We start from the raw sequence: 10,681 nt of genomic DNA on the forward strand, positions 1-10,681 counted from the left end.
TATAAAGAGGACTCTCCCACTGACCGGCATTTTGAGCCCTGATGATGTCAGCAGTTGCTGACGAAAGCTAGGCGTTTTATTAATTTTTATGGTGATTTTATTGGTATTGTATTAAATTTTACTAAATTTTACTAAAATTTTTAAACACTCCCTGGTGCTCACGTTTATTTGTTGGTTTTAAATATGGATATACCCAGGGATTTTTTATATATATATATATATATATATATATATATATATATATATATATATATATATATATATATATAAACAACCAGCACAACTAGAAGCAAACAAAGTTATAACTAGTAGCCAGCACGGGTTTGTTAAAAACAGATCATGCCAAACCAATCTTATTTCATTCTTTGATAAAGTGACTAAACTACTAGACCAGCAAAATGCAGTGGACATAGTATATTTAGATTTCAGTAAGGCATTCAACAAAGTAGACCACAATCTACTCCCTGGTAAACTAGAAAAAGGTGGAATAGATAACATCACCACTAGATGGATCTGTAGCTGGCTGGCAAACCGTACTCAACGAGTAGACCTCAATGGCACCACATCCACATGGAGAGAAGGGAGCAGTGGGGAACCACAAGGCTCCATCTTAGGCCCAGGACTCTTCAATATCTTCAAAAATGATTTAGAGGAGGGAATTGAAGGGGAACTCATCAAATTTGCAGATGACACCATCTAGCAGGAGTAGCCAGCACCCCAGAAGACAAACTCAGGATCCAAAAAGATCTTGGCAAACTGGAACAATGGGCCCTATCCCAACAAAATGAGTTTCAATGTGGAGGGAAAAAAAGTCTGACATTTAGGCAGGAAAAACCAAAAGTATAAAAAGTACAGATTGGGCAAGACCTGGCTCAAAAACAGCAAATTTGAGAGGGACCTTGGAGTCCTAGTGGACGATCATTTGACTAGGAGCCAGCAACGTGCAGCAGCAGCAGCCAAAGAAGCTAACACAATCCTGGGTTGTATAAACAGAGGCATAGAATCAAGATCACACAAAGTATTCGTACCGCTTTATAAAACCCCAGTGAGGCCACACCTGGAACACTGCAGTCGATTTTGGTCACCATATCATAAAAAAAGATGTTAATATCTTCCTGCTCACTATTCTCCCCCCCCTTTTTTCTCTCTCCTTCCGAGCTGCTTCCGTGTGTCCGTTTTCCACACCTGATCTTGACACATCATGGGTTTCTCGTCCCCTCCCATAGCAGCTGTTACTGCCCCACCCATATCCCTGTCACTCCAGTCTTGCCTGTTGCTATCTCGTTGTAATGTTCCCTGCCCCCCCTCCTTTTTCTGGTTTGCTGTCTTCCCTAGGGATCACAGTTTCCTCATTTGCAAAATCATGATTTTGCTTTTGCACCGTGAGGGGTGGCCATCTACTCTGTGGATTGTAACGTTGACTCTCCCACTTTCTAAGGGTCTGGTAATAATAATAGTAATAATAATAGTAGTAATAATAATAATAATAATAATAATAGTAAAGTTGGAAGGGACCTTGGAGGTCATCTAGTCCAACCCCCTGCTCATGCAGGAAACCCTACACCATTTCGGACAAATAGCTGTCCAGTCTCTTCTTAAAAATCTCCAGTGTTGGAGCATTCACCGCTTCTGGAGGCAGGTAGTTCCACTGGTTAATTGTTCTCCCTGTCAGCAAGTTTCTGCTTAGTTCTAGGTTGCTTCTCTCCTTGATCAGTTCCCATCCGTTGCTTCTTGTCCTGCCTTCAGGCACTTTGGAGAATAGCTTGACTCCCTCTTCTTTGGGGCAGCCCCTGAGGTACTGGAACGCTGCTATCCTGTCCCCCCTCGTCCTTCTCTTCGTTAAACTAGACCTACCCAATTCCATGCCGGTATGCCGGTAGGAGGTCTATGTGCTGGTTGATGGCTTTTTCATCCGAAAGCCAGTCTTCTTTGAAAAGGCGGCCACCCTTAGTGGTCTCACGAGATATGGCCTATGCGTTTTCCAGATCGAATGTATGGTTCAAATTGGCCATGTGAGCCCACACTTGCGAGCGCTGCTCCTGCCTTTTAATCGCCAGTTCACCTTCATGGACCCTAGTCCTGAGCCTTTTGGCTGTTTCCCCAACGTAATTGCAGGCGCAGGTCCTGCAGTTGATTCTATAAACCAGTGTTTCTCAACCTTGACCATTTTAAGGCATGTGGACTTCAACTCCCAGAATTCCACAGCCAGCATTGCTGGCTGTGGAATTCTGGGAGTTGAAGTCCACATGCCTTAAAATGGTCAAGGTTGAGAAACACTGCTATAAACTATAGAAGATTGCTCACCATTGATTTTAGTTCTTAGGGTCTACTCTGGCCTATGTATATTATATACATGTGTGTGTCTCTCTGTGTGTGTCTGTGTGTGTAAAAATCGTTCCATTTTCCAACATTCAATCCCAACATTCAGTCAGAACTGAAGAAGCTTCTTGGATGAGAAGTGAAATGTTTTCAGGGAATAAACCAAGAAAGTCCAGTTGCCTTTTGGAAAAGCATCTTTGGATCTCCACCTCTCTTGTTTTCCCAGGGGAATGGCAGTGTGGGGAGGGAACCAGGGGCAAAGGAAGACACCTGAGTTCAAGTGGGAAGGAGGAGCCAATGCTTTATTGCAGAAAAGAAGGAAGAAATCCAGCGTGGGTTGGGGGGGGGAGAGGGTCTCTGCAGAGTGGCCCAGGACAGAAGGAGGGTCTTTGGGTCAAATTGATGCACTGGCCACAATTTGGAAAGGCTGAAGATCCCGTGCAGAAAGGCCCCGCCATCACCGAGAGGATCCTGTGAAAAGAAAGAGAGTCGGGCATGAGGGATCCTCAAAGCCACAGTGGCCTTTGAGAAGCTTTCTCGACAAATATCCAATAAATGTGCAGGATCGGGACCTTCCTTGCCAGGAGCACAGAAGACCAGATCCTCTGCCAGAATCAGACCATCTCTAGTCTCTAATGCAGTGGTTCTCAACCTTTCTAATGCCGCGACCCCATAATACAGTTACCCATGTTGTGGTGACCCCCAACCACTTATACATCACTGGGTGCCAGGAGCGTGGCCAAAGAAAAGGGGGGAAAAATGGCGGACAGCCTTGTTTGGCGACCCCCGTGAAATGGTCGTTTGACCCCAAATGGGGTCCCGACCCACAGGTTGAGAACCACTGCTCTAATGGCTGGAGAACACCCGGTCGTTCTCCTTTTATCATAATCGGATTTGGGGTTTGGCTCACCCAAGCACAGATCCAAGAAAGACGGAAGCCTCAGGGATCCCTGCTTGGATCCAATCCACACTGGGATCTGCAAGACTCTACAGAGTGGCCTAAGACTCAGTGCTCTTATTTGTGGGAAGTCAGCCCCCCCCCTCAGAGAAAGAAATATTTTTGGAAATATTTTTTTTTATTATTTTACAAAACCATAACTTTTATTTTTCATGTAAACAATATAATTTTTCAGTGGCACATCTGTACACCCCTGAATTCTGCTCAGAAACAGAAGAAAAATACATAGGAATATCAAATATATGATTCCCACAAAACTCCATACAGTTAAAAAACAGAAATTTAAAAATTGGCATCAAAATAAGCAGGTTTTAGTTAACTGATCACACACTGGTGGATTAGATCAGGAACGTACAAAAGACATGGCAAAGGCCTCTAAAATTCCCAGTTACCTGTTAGAAGCAGCATAAAATTGCACAAGAATGAAAATCAGTTCCTTAAAATACTTCATTGGCTAAGGATCAACAGCGAAACAATTGGAAAGTTAAATGTGTTTACCTAGGCTCCCACACAAGACTTCACATTAGATTATTCCCAGAAAATTTCAATATTATGATTTGCAGTGGTGATTATGTAACCAAGTTTTTAGAAAAGCAAGAATTAACCCAGTTAATATTTAAAAGGCAGAATATGTTTCCCTAAAGGATTTTAAAAGCAGAAACCAATTCACCACCCCAAGTCTCTCTGTCCCAAACAGGAACCAAGTCTGCAGAATTGCAGATGTGATAATCTCCAGAAAGTCTGGAGTCAGGAAACCGGGATTAGGAAGAAAGATCCCTAGAATCAACACACCAAAAATCTAAGAGTCATCAGCCTCAGGGAAGCAGGATATGACCCTTGGGACATAATAGGATTAACCCCCCACCATCAGAATACCAGAAAGGCACACTCAGGTCAAAGTTCCTGCCACAGGAACAACTCCTAACAAAAGGCTCCAGGGGGTATAACAACCCACTCCCTACATGTGTTCGCTCTCCTCTTTTCTTAGAGCCATCTTCCTGTCTAGATCTCCTCTTCAATAAACTGCAACATTCTTCCTAAAGCAGTTGCCATGCTGTTTATTCCCAGCTTGGACTGAACCCTAATGAAGACTTTTCCTTCAACATACCTTAGACAGGATCCTTGCACACAACTCTGCAAGCAAAAAGGCAACACTTCTTCTTTCCCCGACAATCCTCGTCACTTTCACACCTCTGGGTACAAGGACGAATGGCACCTGTTGTCGCCCTGGGACACAGCCCAGGCTTCACTGTAAAGCAGAACATTCAGAGCAATTTTAAGAGCCGAGGTGGCGCAGCAGTTAGAGTGCACTACTGCAGGCCACTTTAGCTGACTGTGTTCAGCAGGTCAGCGGTTCAAATCTCACTGGCTCAAGGTTGACTCAGCCTTCCATCCTTCTGGGGTAGGTAAAATGAGGACCCAGATTGTTGAGGGCAATGTAAATATATATATATATATATATATATACATTGCTTACTGGTGTACACCGCTTAGAGAGTTCTCGCACTTAAAGCGGTATATAAGTCTCATAAATAAATAAATAAATTTGTGGTTTTCTTCCACATGAGCATGTTACGCTGAACTAATCAAACAAAAAAATATGAAAGGATCAATACAGGAATGTTTAACATTTAGCGTTGTGTAATAATTCTTTTAAGCAATCCACGTCTGGACAACGAAGGCCTCTTGAACAGGCAGTGAGTGAAGCTGAGGCATATTAACAGTCCTCTGCAAGTTGCTTCCCATTTCAACAGCAATAAGATATAATAATAATAATAATAATAATAATAATAACAACAACAACAACAACAACAACGATGATATCTGTAATACCATCAAATATCCACATCTGCCTATCCCAGGTCCTGGGTAAGGACTCGATAGGTAGACAAAATGCCAAATCCAGTCTGAACATCTGGCTGATTGTGCGATGATCAATAATAATAATAATAATAATAATAATAATAATAATAATAATAATAAAGTTGGAAGGGACCTTGAAGGTCACCTAGTCCAACCCCCTGCCCAAGCAGGAGACCCTATACCATTTCAGACAAATGGCTGTCCAGTCTCTTCTTAAGAACGTCCATTGTTGGAGCATTCACAACTTCTGGAGGCAGGTGATTCCGTTGATTAATTGTTCTCACTGTCAGGAAGTTTCTCCTTAATTCCAGGTTGCTCCTCTCCTTGATTAGTTTCCATCCCTTGCTCCTTGTCCTGTCTTCAGGTGCTTTGGAAAATAGCTTGACTCCCTCTTCTTTGGGGCAGCCCCTGAGATATTGGAACACTGCTATCATGTTGCCTCTCGTCCTTCTCTTTGTTAAACTAGACATACCCAACGTTGTTGTAGAAAGAAATAAAAAGACCAGAACAATCAACCGGCGCTTGTCCCAGCTCTCCCAAAGGAGGGGGACCTTAATCAGCCCTCCCTGAAACTTTCCCTGGGGCGTCTGTTGTATGCAAAAACAGAATAATTCCCAGTTTAAGTTCATGGAAAATAATGTCATAATGCTGCACCGTAACATTCCCACTTCTTATTTGTGAGGTCATGTAAATCACGGGCTTCGGTTGTCTCAATTTGCTTCGAAGGGGCTTCAGATCTTGAACCTCTGTGGAAGTTCAGAAAAGGCCGTTTCATCTCAGCCAGCTAGAGAAGGACGAGGGGGGACAGGATAGCAGGGTTAAGGCATTTGGAGGGCTGCCCCAAAGAAGAGGGAGTCAAGCTATTCTCCAAAGCGCCTGAAGGCCGGACAAGAAGCAACGGATGGAAACTAACCAAGGAGAGAAGCAACCTGGAACTAAGGAGAAACTTCCTGACAGTGAGAACAATCAGCCAGTGGAACAACCTGCCTCCAGAAGCAGTGAATGCTCCAACACTGGAAGTTTTTAAGAAGAGACTGGACGGCCATTTGTCCAAAATGGTATAGGGTTTCCTGCCTGAGCAGGGGGTTGGACTAGATGACCTCCAAGGTCCCTTCCAACTCTGTTATTCTGTTCTGATGTATCTGATGGCTGTTGCTTCATAGGGCCGGGCAATCGGCAGAGGTGTCAGGAAAAGCAGATGAAGCCTCCGGGATCAGCAGGATGAAGCCCTTGGAAAGAGTAAAGTTATAAGAGCTGATTTCTGTGGGGGTGCCCCTCTTACCTAATTCTCCCATCGAAGGGGGCAGCTCCGTCAAGAGGAAGAGGAGACCCAGAAGCAGGAGGAGGCCATGCGCAGCCTTCATAGTGCTGGTTCAGGGGGAATGTGCGCTGGGGCTGGAGGGATGGGTATTTAAGTCCTGTTTTCAGGAAGCAAGAAGGCCGGTTGGAGAAGCAAGGGGAATGGAGAGCTGCCTAAATGTCTTTCTCAACACATCAGAACTGTTAGTTTTTCCCTGGATGGGACAAATAGATGGGGCAGATAACTCAGATCTTTATCAGCGGAGGCCCATCGTGTTTGCAAGGGGGCTTCGTGCAGGGCAGAGTGGGCGAGCCTGGGGCCACTGCTCCTTCCCGGATCCTGGGTGACCACACATGTTTGCACATTGGAATTACACAGTGTACCTTGACTGAAGCCATTGGGTGTCTCGGTCACAGCTGGGGCTCAGCCAGTTCCATCTGTTTTGCAACATGAAGGCCAGGGGTGAAAGCGATTAGCAGGTGAGGAAACAGGGAAGCATCCAGAAAACCAGGATGTTCAGGATACTAACAGGAAGTGAGAAACACCCAGCCTCAGCTAGGAACCCAACTCTCCAGCAAGTGGGGTTGGTGGATTCCTGGTTAGGGCCTTATTTTCTGTTTGATAATTTGTCTGACATAAAATAGAATAGAATAGAACAGAAAATAGAATAGAATAGAATATGAAATAGAACAGTAAAATAACAATAGAATGGAATAGAATAGAATAGAATAGAATAGAATAGAATAGAATAGAATAGAATAGAATAGAATAGAATATGGAATAGAATAGAATAGAATAGAATAGAATAGAATATGGAATAGAATAGAATAGAATAGAATAGAATAGAATAGAATAGAATAGAATAGAACAGAACAGAATATGGAATAGAATAGAATAGAATAGAATAGAATAGAATAGAATAGAATATGGAATAGAATAGAATAGAATATGGAATAGAATAGAATAGAATAGAATATGGAATAGAATAGAATAGAATAGAACAGAATAGAACAGAATATGGAATAGAATAGAATAGAATAGAATAGGAATAGAATAGAATAGAATAGAATAGAATATGGAATAGAATAGAATAGGAATAGAATAGAAGAATAGAATAGAATAGAATAGAATAGAATAGAATAGAATAGAATAGAATAGAATATGGAATAGAATAGAATAGAATAGAATAGAATAGAACAGAATATGGAATAGAATAGAATAGAATAGAATATATGGAATAGAATAGAATAGAATAGAATAGAATAGAATAGAATATGGAATAGAATAGAATAGAATAGAATAGAATATGGAATAGAATAGAATAGAATAGAATAGAATAGAATATGGAATAGAATAGAATAGAATAGAATATGGAGTGGAGTGGAGTGGAGTGGAGTGGAGTGGAGTGGAGTGGAGTGGAGTAGAGTAGAAAATAGAATAGAAGAATAAGAATAGAACAGAACAGAATCCATAAGAAGGGACCCTGGAGGCCTTATAGTCCAGCCCCTTGCTCCAGTAGGAGACCCTCTACCATTCCAGACAAATGGCTGTCCAGTCTCTTCTCAAAAACCTCCATTGACGAAGCACCCAGAACTTCTAAAGGCAAAGCTGTTAATTGTTCTCACTGTGAGCAAATTCCTCCTCAGTTCCAGGTTACTTCTCCCTCTGACCAGCTTCCACCTGGTGCTTCCTGCTTATCTCGGTGTCAACTGCTAGAAAGGATGCATTCTGGTCTTTTTGTTTCCTTCTTAGGTTTTCTATTGCCTCTTTGGAAAGGTGTGTCAATGTGGTTCATGGCTGATTTTTCTTTCTTTTATGCATGATGCACTTTGAAGATAAGATATGCCATGGACAATTCAATGCTGATTACCGCTGGACTGCTGGGAGTCCATGCTCTGTCTCACTCCAGCCTCAAGGACTTCTAATATCAGAATGAAGAAGAAGGAGAAGGAGAAGGAGAAGGAGAAGGAGAAGGAGAAGAAGAAGGACTTCCAGTGGTTAAAGCGGTGGAGATGGCGGCTACTTTGTAGCCGTCCTCCTGAGAAGGTGTCAGATCCGCGGAGCACAGCGTTTACCAGCTGGCCCGCGGCTCGCAATCCCCTTCCCGGGCGAAGGGAAGGGGTAGAGATCGCATGAATAGAGGTAGAACCTCTTAACTCTCCCTGGATTTTTATTTTTAGGGGGGTAGAAAGAGGGTTCCCTCGGAGTTCATTGCCTTCTCCGCCTCTCAGCTGTCTTTGTTTCTTCGGAAACAAAGCGAGACGCCGCTACCATCTCCGTACTTAAAGAAACCGTGAGTAATCTTAAACCGGACAGAACTGTTTAAAGGATTTTATTTATAGTTTAGCTTTATTTTATCTTTTTTTAGTTTATTTAGTTTATTTAGTATGTGCTGATTTTTTTTTATTTTTTTGAGCTTTCTCTTTTTTTTTCGGGTGGAAAAGTGAGAGTGAAAGTAAAATGGCGTTTTGAAAGTTTTTTTCCTTTAAAAGACGGATCGGCTGAATTGTTGTTTAATACTGCTTTTTTTTTTACTTTTTTACTTTTTTATTCTTGGGGACTTTTAGATTGATCTTATTTTATTCTATTTTATCTTATTTTTAATTTTTTTTTTTGGATTACTTATTTTTATCGGTATTTTTAAGAAGAAAGGAAGATAAATTAAAATGGCTTCAAAACGACAACCAGCTACTGCAGCTTCTAAAGTAACTTCTTCTCCTGCTACTTCTACTGTGCAACAACAACTTAAAATAATACCCTCAGTGCAGCAACCTAAATCCACTCCACCTTCACCTCCCCCATCTGGCACATCAGCACAAGACATTAAAGAAATAATGGTAAGTGCTGTCTCACAGTTTAGGGAGGAAATGAAACAACTTTTGGACCAGAATAAATCTGAAACTAAGGAGGAAATGAAGAAAGAGATGAAGGAGCTTTTAGAACAGAATAATGCTATTTTGAGGGATGATATACTTCTAGCTCTATCTGGAATGGCCTCAGTGGTTGTGAAGCTGGACTCCAGAGTAGAGGAAATTGAAGAAACAGTTGAACTTTTGGATTATAAATTTCAAGATATGGAGAAAAAAGTGGAGACTTCACAAGATGATATTCTTATGTTCCAGTATAGACAGATGGAATATGCTTTGAGAATAAGGGGTCTGAAAGAAGATAAAACTCAAGATTTGATGGAAATGGTGATTAATGACTTGGCTGTTATTTTGAATATTGATAAAGAAGAGTTACGTGGGGATGTGGAAAGAATTTATAGAGTTAATTCTTGGATTGCAAAACAGAGGAATTTGCCTAGAGATGTGGTGATATATTTTGCTAAGAAGTCTTTGCGAAATCAGATTCTACAAACTTTTTATAATAAAAGATTTCAGATTGCTGCCCAAGATATTATTATTTTAAAGGAAATTCCACCTAAAATTTTAAGAAGCAGAAAAGATTTTGCTTTTTTAGTAAATGAACTTAAAGCAAGACAAATGCCATTTAGATGGGAGATTCCGATGGGCATTGTTTTGAGCCATGCGGGGACACGTTATAGACTTAATACAGTTGCTAAAGCTAAGGAATTTTATAAAACGGTCCTGGGAGCAGGCTCTCCTTTGCCCATGATGCATAAAGTCTTGAGTGACAAAGAGATGGAACAGAAATCTGAAGGTACAGGGATGATGACTGCTGGACAGGTGGTATGGATGTCTCAACCAGAAGTTAAAGAACAGAGAATGACCCGTGCAGCACATAAACGTAAAGAAAAAGAACAACAGAAAAAAGAAAAAGAAAAAGAAATTGAAGAATCTACTCAGCAAATTGCTTCAGTGCCGGTGGGAGGAGCAAGACCCAAAAGCTCTGCTACATATTCATCAGCAGCAGAATTTGAGCGGATCTTCTCCAGGCTGAAGGCCAAGGGAGATGGCAAAGCTCCTGTCCTGGAATGTTAATGGATTAAACATTCCTCAAAAGAGAAAAAAAATTTACCACTATTTGAAACAACATAACAATGATATTATTTGCTTGCAAGAAACTCATATTACAGCTAAAGATCAAAAATATTTAAATAATCCTCGCTTGGGATCTCATTTTGTATCTCCCGCCCCTGGGAAGAAAGGGGGTGTGGTAATCTATGTTAAACAGAATTTATCTGCTACCTTGTTAGAATCAGATCCTTACGGAAGATATGTTATGCTTGAACTTGGTTTATATGGCAAGAAAATTCTTATTGTGGGGTTGTATGCACC

At 41.5% G+C, this 10,681-nt stretch overlaps 1 long non-coding RNA gene across 1 annotated transcript; it reads right to left on the reverse strand.

Annotated features, from left to right (window-relative positions):
- Positions 1 to 2,600: 2,600 nt before the first annotated feature.
- On the reverse strand, positions 2,601 to 6,615 carry LOC120307518. Its single transcript, XR_005556573.1, has 3 exons — positions 6,423 to 6,615; positions 4,386 to 4,526; positions 2,601 to 2,790 (listed from the first exon to the last, which is right to left on the reverse strand). It is a non-coding gene; the product is annotated as an uncharacterized LOC120307518 (long non-coding RNA).
- Positions 6,616 to 10,681: the final 4,066 nt, after the last annotated feature.

The sequence above is a fragment of the Crotalus tigris genome, unplaced genomic scaffold (genome assembly GCF_016545835.1).
Source record: "Crotalus tigris isolate CLP2741 ecotype Arizona unplaced genomic scaffold, ASM1654583v1 scf7180000017791.1120302, whole genome shotgun sequence".
Lineage (NCBI taxonomy): Eukaryota > Metazoa > Chordata > Lepidosauria > Squamata > Viperidae > Crotalus > Crotalus tigris.